The sequence below is a fragment of the Corvus moneduloides genome, chromosome 2 (genome assembly GCF_009650955.1).
Source record: "Corvus moneduloides isolate bCorMon1 chromosome 2, bCorMon1.pri, whole genome shotgun sequence".
Lineage (NCBI taxonomy): Eukaryota > Metazoa > Chordata > Aves > Passeriformes > Corvidae > Corvus > Corvus moneduloides.
The window spans coordinates 47,863,807-47,881,883 of NC_045477.1; the positions used below are offsets into that span (position 1 = coordinate 47,863,807).

Below are 18,077 nucleotides of genomic sequence, written 5' to 3' on the forward strand. Positions count from 1 at the left end.
CAGCATACAAATGAGAACTCCTCTGAATAAAGATGGATTTCGATGCCTAGTTCTGTACTCCTGAAATTGGAAATGTAGCTATGCAAGACTATAGACTTCAACCTCTATTTCTTTCTTGATGCTCTGCATCACTTAGAATTTGGAAAGTTGTCTTCATGAGTCATCACTAGAACTATCTACATCCTGGAGCTGAGGAAAGGAGTCAGGACCCTCCATGCTGGCACCACAGCATGAGCACGGGGCTTCCCTGTGCTGCAGCAGTCCCCCCAGGTATCAATTTGACTCCTGAGACAGCTGAAACTACATCAGAGTAGGCCCGAGGCTCTGCTCAACTTCAATGATCTTTTCAGGTAGTGAGGCTCCTTCCGTACTCAGCAGAGAAAGAGTAGGACAGTAAGTGAGCCCCTGCTCTGTCTCAGTCACAGGAGATCCCTGTGTTTCGCCATTCCCAATAGCAGGACTCTAATCAGACATGCCAACTGATTGTCTTGCCTAAAACTGTGGTGTCAGCATCCCTCCTGTGCACCCAGATGTGCTCTTGTGCCAAGCCCAGCTTGAATAATCTGGACCTCTGTATTCCATTAGCAGTCCTTTAAGTTCTCCAGTCTTCTCTTTTGAATGTAATGCATTTTTAATACTGCAAACATGAGTGTGTAATTCAGTGCATATGTTTTGGGAGTGGGGAGTCTATGAGAAGGCCAAGCAAATCAATAAAGGTTTAGCACATCGTTATTCATTGTTGCAATGCCATGAGGTATTTTGTATGCCCTTTAGTAGGGAGGGGGGAAAAAAAGGGGAAAGCTGTTACATGCGTAGTAAAATTTGATTTGAGAGGAAGAGTTTGCATCTGAATTGCATGAAGTCTATTAAAATTTTGGTCTTCCTCAGACTAATAGGATTATGCCATTCCCAAACTGATTGTTTCCAAGCAACGACGCAGATCCTAGTACGTGTTTGCTTATCTCTTTAGTTTGCTGCTAACCAGAGAAGCTTCCAAAGATAGCTGCAAAACTGATGATATCAGGTGTTACACATAATTTTGAAGACATTGTTTTGAAAAGATGGTCCATTTATCTTCTCTTTGGAAGCTGGAAGAGTGGACCAGGACTTGTGTAAGGCAGCTGGAAAGTGATTTTTATTTAATCTTTTTAACAAAGGAAATGACCTGCACTGTCACCAGCATGGAATGCTCCAGTATGCCATTTCCATTTGTACACAAACACTTTACTGTGTTCAGGGGTAACTGCTCTCTCTGAGGAGCAATCCCTAAGCGGTAGCTGCGAATAGCATCGCACGGCTTCAGAAACTGCAGTTCCACAAGGCTCTTCAAATGCCCTCAAGCGTGGCTGTCTAAAGGGCCAAATCTTCCCTACTTTACTAATTAAAAGCTTCCTTCATGTATTATAAAGGAATGCACAGCTATATAGACTGTATACTAAATAATAAATAGCCAGTTGCAAATGAAGTCGCCATTTTATATTCAGAACCGTCCAAGTTATGTGGAGATTTTGAAAGGTGCGTGAAGAGGAGATTACAGTATTTTCTCTCTTTTCTGAATGCTTTTGGATTTGATGACATAATGGGTTAAATATCATTTAGGAATCCTTGTTTACTCTTCTGGCATTCAAAAAGGCTTCTTAAATAACTCTGTTGCTTAACATCATTCATGCATTTTCTTTATAGTAAAAAAACCTGTGCATTTATACATAATTTAATATTAAGAAATTACTTTTTACAGTTCTCTGACAGCTGCATAAAGAACATAGTGCAGCTGAGTCTCCATAGAAAGCAATTGATCACCTCAGAAGAGAAATACATCAGCTATTTAGTGGTATAAAGCAACAAAGCACAAAGTTTAGGACAGGAAGTGAAAAATACTGCTATTGATAGAAATTTTAGAAGGAATTTATTGTGGCAGAATGTAATTACCCAACTGGATGGAGTGCTGTGATTTATGTTTGTGCCCATGTGAAGTGTTTCAGATGATTAATAACTGGCTCAATCCTTTGTACTCATAACAACACTTCTGGCACAATAGCACTGTAGTGATCTGTCACTCCAGCTATTGTGTTATTGGATATATAAGACCCCTGCATTAGGCAAGCATGGGGTCTTGGGGCTGGTGAGCAGGCAGATGCAGCCCCCTTCCAATTTACATTGTAGGCTTACCAGGGATCTAATAAGGGCTCAGAGCCCTGGTGGGCCAGATGCTGAGCAGTACTTGAAATGAAAGATGGCTTTCCCTTTCAGAGTTCACAATTTAATTATGTGATGGGAATCAATAGATAGAGCAGAAAAGGAGGGCTGCATCACAGGAGTTGTTGCACTTCATATAATAAACACCAGCCAGAGTCCATCATCTGTCTGCATCTCTTACAAGACACACTATTTGATGGAAAATGAAATTATCTTGTATACAAGTTAAAGGCAGATAATTTCTTTTCATTTGTACTTCAGGAGTAGCCAAAGATAACTGAGATTGTACTGTTCAGGGTTTGACTGCCCAATGGTTTGCAGTCAAAGAAAGCAAAATATAAGAGAGAGACCCTGAAAACATCATGTATGATGTGATGGTATCCCCCTTAATTTGGCTCCCTGGCTTTTTGAAGGATGTAGAGCAGCGAGGAAATAGCAGTGAGGCTGAAACATTTTCTCTTCCTTGGCTGGTTTAATGGTGGTGCACAATGACTAAAAAGAAAAACAAAGTGACAGAGATGATGCACAGAAGTGAGAATATGGTGGAGGAGAGGGAGGCAGAGATTGATGTAAAGAGAGTGAGGCTAAAATAGAGACTTTGCAGGGGATTGTGAGGAGCCTGTGAGCAGAGATTGATGATCCCAAGGGAAAATAGCAGTGTAATGATACCTAGCGTCTGATAGCCTTTGAAGACTGTTTCTTGCAGCTGTTTAAGCCAACCTGGCTGCCTTGGCCCTGAAGCTGGCACTTTCCATACTGAACAACAGGACTTGACATTTGCAAGCAAAATTACATGGTTTCTGAAAGAAGTGATAATGTGCTCAGGATTTCCACCATGCCAGTGAAAGAAAATAATATTTGTCAGATAAAGGAACAATACAGAAGAAGAAGCCGATTTTAATGAAATGACCAGGGTCAAATTTGCACTCTCTGGCACTTGTAAAGAAAAAACATTTATATTGAAAGAGACACCTGGATTTACACCAGTGTCGATGAGGAATATTTGACTGATGTTCTCTCCCTCAGGAAGGCTGTGGTTTTGAGTAGCTGTGTGGTTAGAATGGTCCAGAACTTGTTTTATTTTGTGCATAATATTGGTGGATGCTTCCTCTCTTGGCTGAAGCACACACTGCTCTATTTCTCCTCCTTATTTTTGTGCTTTGCTTGCATTGAGGTCTACTCTTCCCTTCTCCTCCTCCTCCTTTGCAAAACTGCCAGGTTCCGAGATATGCAGCAGTAAAAAACCAACCAACCAACCAAACAAACAAAAAAAAAAACAGGAAGAAAACCGACAACCAATTTCACATTGCCCTTTTCCAAAGGACATGACAAGTTATAGAAAATACAGCAGAGTGCTGGCGATAAACGCATGCAGCAAAGAAAGACGCCTCACCAAGGCTGCTGCCCCTCCCGGCCGGCTGCCAGGGGGCCTGGTGGGGATGGGGAGGCAGTCTCGGGGGTCCGCGGGGAGGGCAGCCCCTCTCCCGGCCTTCCCGTCCCGCTCCCTGCTTGCCCGTCCCGCTGCCTGCCTGTCCCCTGGCTGCCGTTCCTCCGCGCCCCGTCCCTGCCGGCGCGCCCTGTCCATGGTGCTGAGCGGCGGCTCCAGCCCTCGCCCCGCGCCCGCACCACGAGAAGCGTTTTTCCTTCAGGTTCCGTAGGCATCCATAGGCTTGCTGCTGCCTCCCTGGTGCAACAGATGTCTTCCAGCCTGGATTTTCCTCTTTTAGCCCCTCTAAGAAGGCAGGGAGATTAATTAAAGCCAGAGTCCCCATAGGTGAATTAGCTCTCCACGCGCTCAGGGGGCTCTCTCACTTTCCCCGGTTGTATCTTCATCAGTTGCTGGCATAGTAGAGAGGATTAGATCAACACTGAAAACGCCTTCTGCGTTGATTTGTTTGTGTGTTTACTTTTAATTTTTAGGATATCTGCAGAAATAATGAGAAACAGCAGGGAACGAGAAACTGATTGAGATTGATCGTTTTGTGTATTTGGCTTGTGATGACCTTTGGGGAAAGCGGGTATTTAATTTTTACTGATGTTGTAAAGGCACAGACAAAGTCCTGACCTTTCTGATCCGGGGTGACCACTATGAGCATCCCACTGAGAATTAATTACAATTGCCTGGAGCAGCTCCAAGCAGCATTTATTAGAGCACTATAAATGTGGTAAAAGCGATCAGTATGCCTGGGAGAAGCCATTCCATGTGCCTGCTGCGATATCAAAGAGAAGCTCAGACTTGTCGGTTTGTAGCATTGTTTTGCTGTTCATTAACAAGACTGAAATAGGAGAGACAGCATTAGAACTCGAGGGCAAACATTTCCCACCATTCTGCTCTCCACACAGATACTTTTGTATTAGATTAAGGCACAATAGATAGAACCAAGCAGAACAGAAATCAAATGCCTCCCTGAGAGACCAGACATGGTGAAATTCTCCGATTGTGCAAAGCACAGTACAACAGCTTCTAGCAATCTCCTAGAGATGTAAAGTGGAAGTGAACAGAATGCTCCACACAAGAACTCTGTACAAGGAAGTACTTAACACTCAAGGTATGCTATGATGCCATTGTACTTCAGCATCTAGCACAAAGCTGGGACTATTAATCCCATGGGACCTTAAGCCCTTTTCCCCAGAGATCTGCCTAAAAATGGAAGATCAGTTACATGTTCAAAGTTTAGGCAGAACTATTTTCTATAAGATATGATGATTTTGTCTGATACTCTGCCAAAGGAACTGGAATTGAATAAGAAGGTTTAAATACAAATTGTAAACCCATCAATTTTTTGAGAAAGATTTAATTGGGAATGATGATGAAAAAGCCAGAAATGTGTATTAACCTAAAAATGAAAGGGCAGCCAAGTTACAGCAGATGGCTTTTTCTTGTTCTTTGAGTGTCTCATAATGAGGAAAATATGCTATGTAATGACAGTTGTTTCTAAACTGACTTTTTTTTTTCAGTTGGGGGAGCATGTGTGGGATGTGGTTTCCCATGCAGCATTGGTTGAAAAAGGAGAATAAAAAAGACATAGCTGCAGACAGCCTGTATTGAACTGTTTTTGTTGCGGAGTTCCGGAGCTTGGTTTGATGTATGATAGGAAAGACAGCCATCTCCCACTTCAGCTAAAACAGAGTGAGCAAATAGCCTCTATTTCTCCTTGCTGCCTCGCCTCCCTGAGCATCTACATAAAGGCTCTGCCACTCTCTTTCTGCAACAGAGCCTCCCAACAGCCCTCTCTGTGGGTTGACCAAGATTTCTTTATTCTGACAGGTTTTTGTTCTGTCTTGTTGTGGTTGCTGTTATTTCCTTCCAGTATCAGTTAAGAATTCCTCTTGTAATGCTGTTATCCAAACAAAACATTTTCCTACAACTGAAAAACTTCTGCTAAGAATTATTAAAATCTCCCCCTCATTCCATTTTTTTATTCCTTCCTATCCAAAATGGGGTTGAGAGGGGGAGGGAGTGAAAGAAAATGGAAGAGGCAGCCTACTCTATATGACATATGCTCGATTTCCCAGCAAGGCTTAATTACCATTGGGAGTAAGGACTCTTGTTCCTTTTGACACAGCGAGCTCTCAGAGTGCAGCCAATGCCTCTTGCCTATGCCAGTTTGCATGCACATGGATAAGATTTGATTGTGCACTGGGGCACGTGTATATGAATTGTATATGAGAAAGGAGAGTGTAGGCATGTCCCCTGAAGACTGTAGACATCCATGCAGCTTTCAGGCAGATGTAAAACCCAGAGAAAATTATACTTTTTGTGCTCTTTCCATATCAGGTTTCATCTTGCAAAGAAATGAGCATGCTGACCCAGAAAGTACAGGTGAAATTTTGAAACCCCCATGGAACTCAGGCAGAAGGGCCTACGATAACGCAAGGGCAAGGGAGCCTTGCAGGACTGAGCTCACTGATATCTGAAGGGACTCGTGCTTCATGCTTCATGGGTACACAGGTCTAATTGGAGACAACAGGAGGCTTAGGATATAATGTGCAAGATGGAAACCTATCATGGTGATTGCTCTTCAACTTTGCATAATGACATGTGCATTGTGCTTTGAGGAAGAACATGATTTCCCTTGCTTTTGAGTCTAAAATGTAGCAAAATCGTACTAGCTCTAGCCAAAAAGAATAACAGGTAGAGAATTCGCATGCTGAAGCTACGTTGTTAAGGACAATAAAGAATAAGCTTCAAGAAAGGAATCCAATAAATATAGAACTCTAAAACTTCATTACAAAGAAAATTGTCGTTTTCAAGATCAATCATAGTGATGTTGACCTTCAGTCATGTGAGCAAACACTCAAATACATATTACTTACTGATGCTCAAAATCTAAGGACCGTCTATGAGTGAAAATTCAACTTTTGCCTGTCTGGTATCCAAAATGCCCAGCTTTTACTGTCTATTCTGAAATACGGTTTTATGTCTCTTATGCAAATACTTAGTGTTCCATACTAGAAACAAGAGATAAGTAATCAAATTTAATATACTCATGAATTTTAAGGAAATTTTTAAGTTCAACTCCCTTTAAAACATTGATATACAGAGTGGTTTTTAACTTGGTTAGATGTTCTTTTAAGAAGTTGGAAAAGATTGTTTGGAAAGCAATAATCAGGTAATAGTAAGCAAAGGTTCGCTACTACAATGGAAAACTGTTGCCTGACATTCTCCAGGGACGTGTCCTGAGTTTGGTAATATTTTGTATTTACTTTAGGGACCTGGATGATGAAGTAGAAAGTATGTTTAGCACATTTGCAGATGTCACAAAGCTGGTGGAGTAGCAATCAAAGTGATCCTGACAAATGGGACAGATGGCCAAAAAATCTAGGATGAACTTACTTCAAAGAAGAGAATGCAAGGTCTGCACTTAATCTGGAAAAATTAAGTGCATTAACACAGAATGGGAAACAGCTGACTAGGCAGAAGTTTTCCTGAAAAAGATGTTGAGGTTACAGTGACTCACAAGTGGGATATGTATCAACAATGTCATAGTATTACAGTAAAAGCAAACATGAGGCTTTGCTATTGAGAGCTGCATGTCCAGTTCTGTGCAGTCAACTTCAGCAAATGTGGAGGCAATTCAAAAGAAAGAAAGGAAAATGACCAGAGAATTAGAAAACGTCCAATGAGGCAAGAATGAAAGAGCTAGGGGTTTAATTTATTGAATGAATGACTGGAGAGACGTGAGAAGCTTTCAAATAATCACACATTGTCATCTGTTCTACATATTCCATTGTGGATATCAAGAGAAAAGAATGTGCTAAAATTACATCATTGAAGAGTTACATTAGATATTAGCAAAAAGTTTTCGACGATAGACACTAGGCAAGAATGCATGAGGAAATGGTGAAATTCTCTGCTTTAGATTAAATACTTTAAAATAATACAGCAGACATCAGTCCATAACCATATCTCTCTCATTTATTCACACTTGGCACAGGAAGGTGGATTAAGATAGCCCTTTCTGCCATTTTGGCTCCATTTTCCATGTCTCTATCACTACTCTTCCAATTTAATTCTAGTGTGAACTTTTCTAATTGCAGTTAATTTACATATATTTTTGAAAGGTGGTCTCAGTAAAACTTCATCTCACTTCTATAATTCATACATTTGATTTTCTTCTGGTGCTCTCTAACTTCTACCTCCACACCTTAATCCTTTACAACTCAACTTCTTCCACTCTGGGACACCAGATGCCAAGTCCATTGGGCAAGTCTAACTGGTGATCCAACTGCGTCTAGCAGCTGGGGTCAGGGAGTTGGAGAGTGGCATCTCAACTGGAAAATACACTCCTTTGTCATGCTGCTGGAAGGAGACAGTCTCACTGGCCTTGTGTCACTCCCCTGTCACATAACAGGGTACAACAGTGCACTTGTCACAGGACTCCTAAGAGGGAGCCGTGTACAATGGGCCAGGGAAGGTTCAGAAGAATTTTGTACTCACTGTTGTGCATCCTTGTACACACATTTGGTCCCTGCCATCTAAATGGCTGTGCATACAGAGAATAGATTCTTGTGAGGTAGACTCTGAGATTAGTAGCTAGGGTGCTCCCATGACTGCTTTATTCCCATGAGATATGTATGGTTAAAAGCGAGGTTTTTAATATTTTTTATATTTTTATTCATTTTGTACCATACTCCTCATGTTCGTTTGCTATGTAATATGCCTCCTTACAATTCCAGGATATGCCAGGAGCATATTTTTTATTGGAACCCACTATGATTTTTATAATTGAATGAAAAAATGAAAAATAATTTAATGTAACTAATCCTTTCATCACAGACACCTCCTCCATTATTCCTAGGTCACCTTATCTCACATACTAGGCTGCAGCTATTGCCTGTCCAAAGAGGTGGGATGCTGCTGGGACATTCCAAGCTCTTGAACAAGCTTGGGTTTGGCCCTGCAATTTTGGGCATCCATGTGTCATTCAAAGTACTTTCATGTCTAAGGCAAATCACAGGGGTTCAAATATTAGCCAAAGTCACTTCTTGTTCTGATAGCTTATTTTCACTCGGTCTCCTTGACTTTCCCAAAGTCAGAGATGGTAATGGAGGACAACACTGAGGCACTCAGTCTTTTCTGTGGATGAGAAGAGAGATTTCTAAGGGGCCCTAAAGGACCTAGATGATAACCTCTTGCTGAAAGTCAGTGGGAAATGGATGGTTGCAATCTGTGCTGGTAAACTTTACCCTTGAGAGAGACAAGAGAGACAGACAAATCAGACGGAGTGAGGCTACCAGCAACTATTGGACATCAGGCTGGGAGCAATCCAACATAGTTATCATGAATCTTTCAATAACCATGTCTGTTTATGGGCTTAGTAGAGTGAGAAAGCAGCTAGGGACTTCCCAGAACACTGAATAAATCCTTTGACACCGAACAACATGTTGTTATTTCTTACCCTTTTATATTTCTCCAGGAAAGCCTATTTTTACCTATATAAGAGATTTTTTCTCTCTTGACATTACACCCATGTTACAATTGGTGGCCATAATACAAAGAGGCACAGAAGTTTAGGAAAGGACTGCTGGGTTTGTAAAAAGCTATAGTGAATCCAGCCAGGGGAAAAAAATTAGCTAAAAAATTAGCTCATCCTTAGCTGATGGGAAAGTGTTTGTTACAGTACTCTTTGAAACATTCACACTGTCCTGTTTGCAGAAACCCAATTATTCTAGTCCTTCCCTTCCCTTCCCTTCCCCTAGATATTCACCCTGGTTCCCAATTTTTAGCTTCATCCCATTAGTCCTAGCTGTGCCCTGCACCACACTAAATCAAGTGTACTACTAACTACAGCTTTCTGTATATAATTTTTAAATCCCTCAGGGAACTTGGAATCATGTCTTTCCTGTGTTTCTTTTTATAAATGGAGCTTGTTCAACTGGCCACGCTGTAAAACCATTAAGAGAGTCTGTCCACTCCCGCTACAGATCACCAGTCCTTCCTTCATAGGATATCCTGCTACACTGCCCTCCCAAAATGTCAGGACCAGCAAAGAAAAAATGAGTTCTTTGCGTAGCAAATAGTTTTTATGACTTACAGTTAATGGACCTTACTATTAATTGGCAGAATTACAACTCCTGTTTAGTTGATGAAAGTAGCTGTCTTGAAAAGTTATTAGGCTTCCTTTTGTTCTTGCTTCCCTGTATTTTTTTCCCCTCAAGACTGATTACACAGTGACTCTTTGAACTTATATTGAATGTTTCCTTTGAGGATCTGCTTGCATTTTGGTTTCATATTCTTTGCTAGTCTTTCAGTATTCCAGCAATCCAGGGATAGCAGAAGGAAAACAATAAAGAAAAAGCAAATAACTAATAGTCTCAGGAAAATATTCCTGAAAAATATGACTCATATGGTAATATCAGTAACGCTGAAAATATGAGTAGTATGAGAAATACAGACGCAGCCTTATCAAGGCTAAACAGTTCTGTGATAAAGGAAAATAAACTCCATTAACAGAGATGGAGTAATTCATAGAGCATCTTAGGCTGTGCAGTGTCTGTATCTGCTGGCTATCCTAAATCAATTCCATCAGTCAAGACATGGTTCCCCTTTCTCTGGGGTGCGGCTGCGGATGGAGGGAAAGCAATTTATTTCAAAAGCTGGTTCAGCAAGAAACTCTGCAGGGGCCTATCAATGTACCATTAATAATCAGAGATGCTGTAATGATTATCAGTGGTGTTGTAAATAATTTGTGCAACACTATTTATTTTAACATTATTCAGCAATTCTGTGTTTCCTGGAAGACAAAAAAGTTTTCATATCATGAAATACGCCCTTCAACAGGAAGCAACAAGCTATATAACAGGCTTTCAAAATATTGTTTCTTCTTATGCTGTATCTTTTTTTTTTTTTTTTTTTGGTGAAATTAACTATTCAAGAAAAGGAGGTCCTTATAAATTTGGTCTAAACCAGTGATATTACAAGCAGACATTAAGAAAATGTCATGCTCACTCCCACTAACTCATCTTGGTTTTAGTATCCAATAACCCTCCCTTTTCATTACCCTCTGAAGTCTGGTTCTTCCTTCAAGTGAAATTAATAGAAGATCAGTCCTGGATATCTTTTGGTGTGCCAGTCTAAACCTCCATTTACTGCCTTCAGAAGGCTTTTCTGAAGCAAGATTTAACTTAAAAATAATATTGGTTCATACAAATGCTGATTCAATTATTCTTTGCATTTAATTTAACCACCTTTCTTTTTCTCTTAATGAAAACTCAATACAAATTCAACGCAAATTGTTTGGCAGATTTACCTTATTTGCAAATTCAAAAGCAAGGTCAAAGCAGCAGTAATAAAGCTGTGCCTGACTTCCTTTTTTACAAGATCTAGATGTTATTAGAAATGGCATTAAAAATGTCATGAATACAGAGCAGAAAAATGAAAGCTAAGAAGTAATCCAGGAGACTGGGAAGCAGCTGGAACGAAATAAATGTTAATTAATACCTTGCATCACACAGACTACTTACTTGTATTGATGGAGCAGAAAAAAAGTAGGGATAAGAGATAGGACTGTTTGAAATTAATATTTTTCAAACCGCAAGATCCCATTTTCAGCATGAAAAAAGGACCACTGAATGAGCATGAATGCAGCTGTATTTTAACAATAGCAAGTCATTTCCCCTCTGTTTTATTTTACAGTCTCTGAAGTGTTTCCACTTGCTGCATATGTGTTTTAGGAAAAATACCCTTTTTTTTTGGATAGAGAACGAATTTTTCTGAAAACCTTGAGACTATTTTGTTCTTAGGATTTTTGTCCCACTAAACCCTTTTGCTGAGTAAAAAGCCTGCTGCTTCCTTCTTTTAGGGTTCTGTTACTTAAAGACTTCTTTTATGTTTGTTTTGCTAGTGATCATAAAACTGTCACCATCAGCAGTTCAAAGCTGGCTTGCTGCTTTTTGCTGTGTAACCTGGAGTGATTACAGCAGTGGTTCTCAGCTGCTGCTTCTTACCCTGACTGATACCAGTATCAAATACAAATAATTTTTCTGAAAATTATAGCAATCCCATATATTGTTTTGTTTGGTTGTTTGTTTTTTTTTTTTTTTTTGAGACGAGAAGGTGCTTGTGAGCCTGCAACTTTGCTGTAAGGCAAGATGTGGGTAACTGAAGTGGTACAATCGGGTTTGAGTTCAGTAAACTTTTGGTTGCCAGTTGACTGGAGATGGTGTTTTAAAAACTCTTTTAACTGTTTAAAACTTTCAGTTGTGATTATTTTTATTGACTAAATAGTATTTATTCAAAGCTATTACCGAGACAGCGGCTGCCCCTTCAGCTTTCCATAGCCTGAAACACCACTGCATCACTGCTCCTTGGAGTCCAAGTGACTGCAGCAGAGCAGCCTGAGCCTCCATGGATGAGGGCAGGCTGCTGAGCTGGTTAGACTGGCTGCCCATCATCGCGGCGGGCTATTGCCTGATCCTCTTCTGTAGAGCATTATTCCCAGTCATGATAACGGTGGCGTTCCTGACCTCTTCGTCCCATATAAAGGCCAAGCAGAGACTCACTGTCGATCTGGACAGCCTGCTGAAATGGGCAGAGCAACTGGTCGTCATCTTCACAAGCTTGCTGGTTTTGGATGCACTGTGTTAGTTATCATTAGGTATTGAAGCCCCCCCGGCCATTAAAATCCATCTAGCAGTTGTTCTACCCCCCCTGCCCCTCCAAAATCTGATTCACTTGATACACTCCCACCTACTTTTTTCCTAGAGGTTTTGCAGCGCGCAACAAAAGCCCCCGCTCCAGGGATAACCACAAAGGACAGCAACTCAGGCAAAGCTGGAAGGGGCACATTGTAGGGGCTGGGTCGGCAGCTGCAGCCCTCGCAAGGCACCTGCCCAGCGGGACAAGGGCCCCGCCGGCGGCAGAGTCCGCCGCTATAAACATGGATCTCTTGGGGGCCCAGATGACCAGGAGCTGGATTCAGCAGGAATTGGGTCGCAAGGGCAAGGAAAGGGCAGGGGAGGGGTGGGTGTGCCTGTGGCAGTCAGGATTGAGGGCAGGAGCGCCGCAGAGGCCTCTTGCGGGCAGAAAAGGGGCCAGGGAGGTGGGAGCGTGACAGCACAGACCCCGCGAGCGACGTGGGGGAGATGCCCGATGGTCCCGTGGGCTGCGAGGGACTGGCCACCGCTGTCCCGCGGCCGGGGCCGGGCGGGGAAGGGGCGGCTCGGGCACCGGGGCTGGAGGCGGCTGCTCCCGGTGGGCACATGGGTCTCGGGGACCGTCTGGGAGCCCCAGGGCAGCCGCCACACCCTGGGGGCTTGAGCGGCCGCACGGGACGAGGCGGGACTCTAGCCGGGGCTGGCAGGGGTCCAAGCGGCGGGGACGGCCGAGGCGGCCGCAGGAGAGACGAAGGGATGGAGGGATGGAGGGATGGAGGGATGGAGGGATGGAGGGATGGAGGGAGCGAACTGCCATGCCCGCGCCCGACCGCTCGCGACCCCCAGGTAGCGGCCGCTGATTGACAGCTCGCCCCGCCCCCCGGAGCCCTCATTGGCCGCTCCCCACGCCGATCGGCGCTCGGCGCCGCGGGTCGCTGCTCCCCATTGGCGGGCGCCGCCCCGCCCCCCGCGCGCGGGCCAAAAGGGCGGTAAGGGGCGGGGCCGGCGGCTCAGGGGGCGGGGCCGGCCGCGGCTTAGCCCGCGAAGGCGGCGGTGGCTGGAGCGGTGGAACGGCGGCGGCGGCGGCTGGAGCGGGATGGGACGGAACGCGGTGCCAGGTGGGTGCGGGGCTCCACTCCAGCCCCCCACAGCCGCCGTGCAGGGAGGGCAGGAGGGTGGGCGGCTGCGCTCAGGAGGTCCTTTCCCGCCTGGGAGGAGCGCGGAGGGGGAGCAGACGCTTTTTAGCGGTCTTCAGCCCGTGGGGATAATCCCGGCGCTGCCCTGCGGGAGCCCCCTTTCTCCTCCCGGTCGCGGCGGGGGCGCCGGTGGGTCGCTCCGGAGCTGCTGGCTGTGCTCCGCTGGCCCGGGCTGAGCTGCCCGTCCTCGGGCCCTCTCGCCTCAGCTTTGTTCCGAGTCCTCCCGCTGGCCTCGGCCTCTCGCCGGTCCCCGGAGCCGCGGGGCGCGTTCCCCTTCCCCCCGCCGCTCTCGGGGGAGGCTCCGGAGCCCTCCGTGCGCGGGGTCGGGGACAGGCCCCCGAACTGTTCCCCGTGTTTCCCACAGCCCCGGAGCGCTCCGTCCGGCAGCGGGAACACGGCGCCCATTCCCGGGAGCCGCCCGCCCGGGCTTGTTCCCCGCTCGTGTTCGCCCCCCGAGAGCGGCCCCCGCGGCGTGGCACCGGCAAGGCTTTCTCATGTCCAGCGCTCTTCAAGTACTTAGAAATAATCGTCTTTGGCTTTGAAGGGCGCTGGGAGTCCTTGACAGCTCGGGAACTTTTAAACCCTTCCCCGCCCCACCACGTTTTTTGTCTTTTGGGTTTTTTTGTGGGTTAATTTTTTTTTACTTGGTTCTTGAGTAAATGTGTCGCTGCGAAGAAGCTGGGAGTCTGAGTGAGTGCAGGCGTGTGAAGACAGGGATGTATCTCAGCTGCTGAATGTCTAACACTGACCTAAAAGCAGTTAAGAAATGCTTTGTTTATTCTCCTTTCTGATACAGTTCTGTAATCGCTGCAGATAACAGGAGAAGGGCTGATAGTTTTAGGTTGAGCAGTAATCTCTGAAGAGGGGCCAGTACTTGAGTGATGGGTTATTGGATACAGTTGTGAGATTCCTTGATAGAAAACGCTTCAAAGGACAAATGGTTTAGTGTGGTGTAGTTCTTTGTGCCCCTTTTGTAAACTACAGGGAATGAGAGGACAGTATTCCTATTAGAAAAAGATGGGGGCAAATTATGAAAGCAGCCAGGAACTTCAAGAAACTTTACATCTGGGGATGAGGAGGTTGTTTTGTCTTGCCTATCATGCAAGACTGGCCTTCTTTTTAAAACTTTACATCGGGAATCAAAAAATGTTACATTTAGAGGAGACAGACTGTTGTTTTGACTTTGGCTGACACAGTATTTTCCATAAACTAATAGTGAGTGAACTTGAGAGGAATGAAGTAATGGAATAAGGCTGCAGTTGTTATCCTTCAGTATGCTGTGCCACACTACTGTGATCTGTAGTTCAGATGCTAAGTTATGTGGCCTCTAATATATGGAGGCTGACACAATATGCAATAATCATGCTAGAGTAGTGCTCAGGCTGGAAAGCTGTTAAAGTTACGGGTTATGGTGCTTGCAAACTTCAAGGATTCAGGATTAAGCCTTGTGTTTGAGCCATGGAACTGAGCTTTGTTAGTTGTTATGCTACAGCTTCTTGCCTTTAAGTTCTCATCAGAAGAAAATATGCTAAGATGGAAGGACAGTTATCTGCCCACAGGCCCCAAGTCATTCTTAGTAAGAATTAGGATGTTTTATCTGCAGCTATTCATTTGAGACCAGGACCATACTATGTTTCCCTTAAATGATGTGGAAACTTGATTTGTTTCCAGCCGAATTCTGGGGATGAGTTGTGCAAAGCAAACTTCTTCTGTCCCTTGCTGGAAGATTAGTTTTGTGTTTATATAGCTAGCGGCAGTATGAATGGAGTTATTAGGCAGTGAACACAGAGGTTTTGTTGTATGTGAAATAATGTATAATTGAGCCAGTCCTCTTCTCATTTTCCATGGCTATTTTCCTCAAATAAAGAGAAAACAGAAAACATTTTTTTTAAGCAGATACTGAAACAATAGTCTTGATTATACTCAATAGTTACAGAAATTGAATAGTCTTTGTTAATCTTTCCATTTGCCCATGGAAATATTAAAAATTATTTTACATGTCAGAAATAGCATTGTTGGTGCTTTAAAAAGGTATTTTCATAGCAGGAATAAGTTATCACCACTGCATGTTTGATTTATATGGTATAACACGTGTGACATTTCATAGTTAATAGCAGTATAAACCTGTTTTGTTTCTCAGTATATGCCTTTTCTGTAAAGCATGCCTCAAGGGATTATGATTTTAGGAGTAGCAATATAAACTCCTTGCACATCAGCCACTCTTTGGTGTGCCTGCTTTAGCTCAGGTTTATTTACTTTATTCTTCAGTGAGAAGGTATATGCCATTTATTTTTCTGAAACAAGAATAACACAGTCTGTGGGCAGTATTTCTGTATGGAGGAAAGAGAAAGAAAAGCCATCATCTGACAGATGATAGAGTATTTTGAAGTGTCTTACACAGTGATGAGGACAGGGTTACTGAAAACCTAACCAAATCAGAGCAGATACTTTGGTGAAGAATTCCAGAAGAGCTAATGGTAGCTGAGTGTTTCAGTCACTGTATCAGTGTCACCTGGACAGTGAATTAGCTTTCATGCCTTTGCAAGTCTTCCTTTTGGGATTAAACTTCCTGCATGGACAGTCACATCTTTGTGTACTTGTTTTGAGCAGTCCCAGAGCACTGTCTTCCACAGTTCTCTTGACTGCTTTCTGTGAGGAAGGAGCAAAATATGTCGTTGCAGTTAGTTTCAGTCTGCTCTTGCAGGCTTGTCTTTAGGTGATTTGTACTTAATGTTGTCTTGTAACTGCACTTGAATCTGATACAGGTTGTATAATACAACTCTTCTTGGACTTATCAATTCAAATGTGATGTGTTATTACTTCCTGGTTCACGTGTGGCTCCAGTTAAAATTTTTGGACAAATCGTGGTCATTACTTTTGACTTGTTTTTATTTTATTTTTGCTTGCATAGGTTCCTGAGCTACAGGCAGTGAATCACTTGAATTGCGCTACTGGTATAAATTACTGACCAGGTTGTGCATGTCCAGTGGCTTATGATACTAAGTTTTGTATCTCAGTAGCAGAAATACAGTCGTATACAGTACTGATGGGGAGCAATTGATTTTGTCAGGCTAATTTCTTAGTTCTCTAATCTTAATGGCATTCATATATGGAAATCACTGATAGGATCAGATTACAAATGTCTTCCAGTGTAGGATATAACTACTTTGCCTGCAGAAGCTTCCCTGTACAAGGAGTATGATGAGTTGCAGGCTGCCACTGCTTCTTCTCTTAAAAGGTGGAGGTAGAGGGTGGCTATTAACCTCTCCATATGGAAGACTTGCATACAGAATACCTGTAATCTAAGAAAAATTAGTGTCTCGACTGAGAATTAAATTGAGGCACCTCGAGCCTTAGCTCAGTAGCAGAACTGCCATAGCACTTATATTCTCTCCTGAGGACTTAGTCTCCCATTAGAGATAGTAATGAAAATAACCTCAAGTTACACCAGATTTATTTGTTCAATTTTAACCAAATGTTTTCCTTCACATTAAACTATTGCTTAGATCCAAGCTAGCCTTTGGTAAAAGCTGTTGAAATGTTGCATTGGGTTGTTTTCTTAACTGGTAAAGCACGGTTGTTTTTCAACCCTCTTTTGAAAATTCAAATAATTGAAATATTTTTAGCTACTCAGATGTAATTTGTTCTGTCACAAGAGAAACCGAAACATTTGGGAAGAAATTAAGAAGTTTGTTTGTACAGACAGCTGGAGATCAAAATGGCACCCTTTGTGCTGATTTAGCTGCAAACTTGAAGCTTATCTTTGGTTTCTTTGTTTTTGGCGGGTGAAGTAGCTGGAGAATTATTTTGAAGGCTTCTAAGTACGGTAAATATTTGTTGGATTTGGTAGTTTTTATTTGTATTAAGGATTTATAGGTGTCTGGAATTTCAACACATTGTGAATTAGTTTTTCCTTTCACATACTGAAATATTCTGCCATTGAACTGATGGTGTTTTCTGGGTCTAGAAATGACCCAGAATGTATGGGGATTTTTTTTTTTTTGTGGACTTCTCAATTCAGCAGAATTTTAGTTACTCCTTCAAGATTCTTGGAGCCCCTTCCTATCTGTTACTAACAAATAAGATCTCTTTATTCTAACAGAGATTTGGTAGCCAAATTCAGTGATTGGGACAGCGTGTGTTTCTATTGAGTGTAAAGCATAGTATGCCAGATTTAATAAATATTTTGGGTTTGAATATTCATTATACTTGTGCCACTTGAATGCTTGAACTGATTTACTCTTTTATATTTTCAAGTATATGTTCTAGAAGCAGAAAAATTGAGTGTTATTCAGTACTTCAGCTGATCCCAGGTTTCTTGGGCATATTCACAATGGCAAACCACTTTGCTCCTTACAAGTAATAGCTGGAGAGCTTGTGTATGTAATGGGTGATGCATAATACATCAAAACATGTTAATAGTATCCAGTGAATGTTGTAATTGATTTCTTGATGTTTGTTTTGAAATCCCGTAGTTGAAAAGGTCAATATCAAGTGATGCTGAGGAAAACCTTTCATCTGCTATGGACTTGGCTTTGTCCTAACAGAGCAACAGGCAGCTGTGGGGACTAATGTGCTAGAAGACGA

The 18,077-nt window shown here is 42.9% G+C and overlaps 1 protein-coding gene across 4 annotated transcripts in view; it reads left to right on the forward strand.

The window, feature by feature from the left end:
- The first annotated feature begins 13,319 nt into the window (after positions 1-13,319).
- The window catches only part of WASF3 (WASP family member 3), a 65,765-nt gene continuing 61,007 nt past the window's right edge, over positions 13,320-18,077 (forward strand). For 3 of the 4 annotated variants that reach the window (XM_032099477.1, XM_032099475.1, XM_032099478.1), the window contains exon 1: positions 17,270-17,316. The gene's annotated coding sequence lies outside the window, so the exon portion shown is untranslated. Of the gene's footprint in view, positions 13,413-17,269; positions 17,317-18,077 lie in introns of those variants that run through there. The other variant, XM_032099476.1, reaches the window with a different exon arrangement.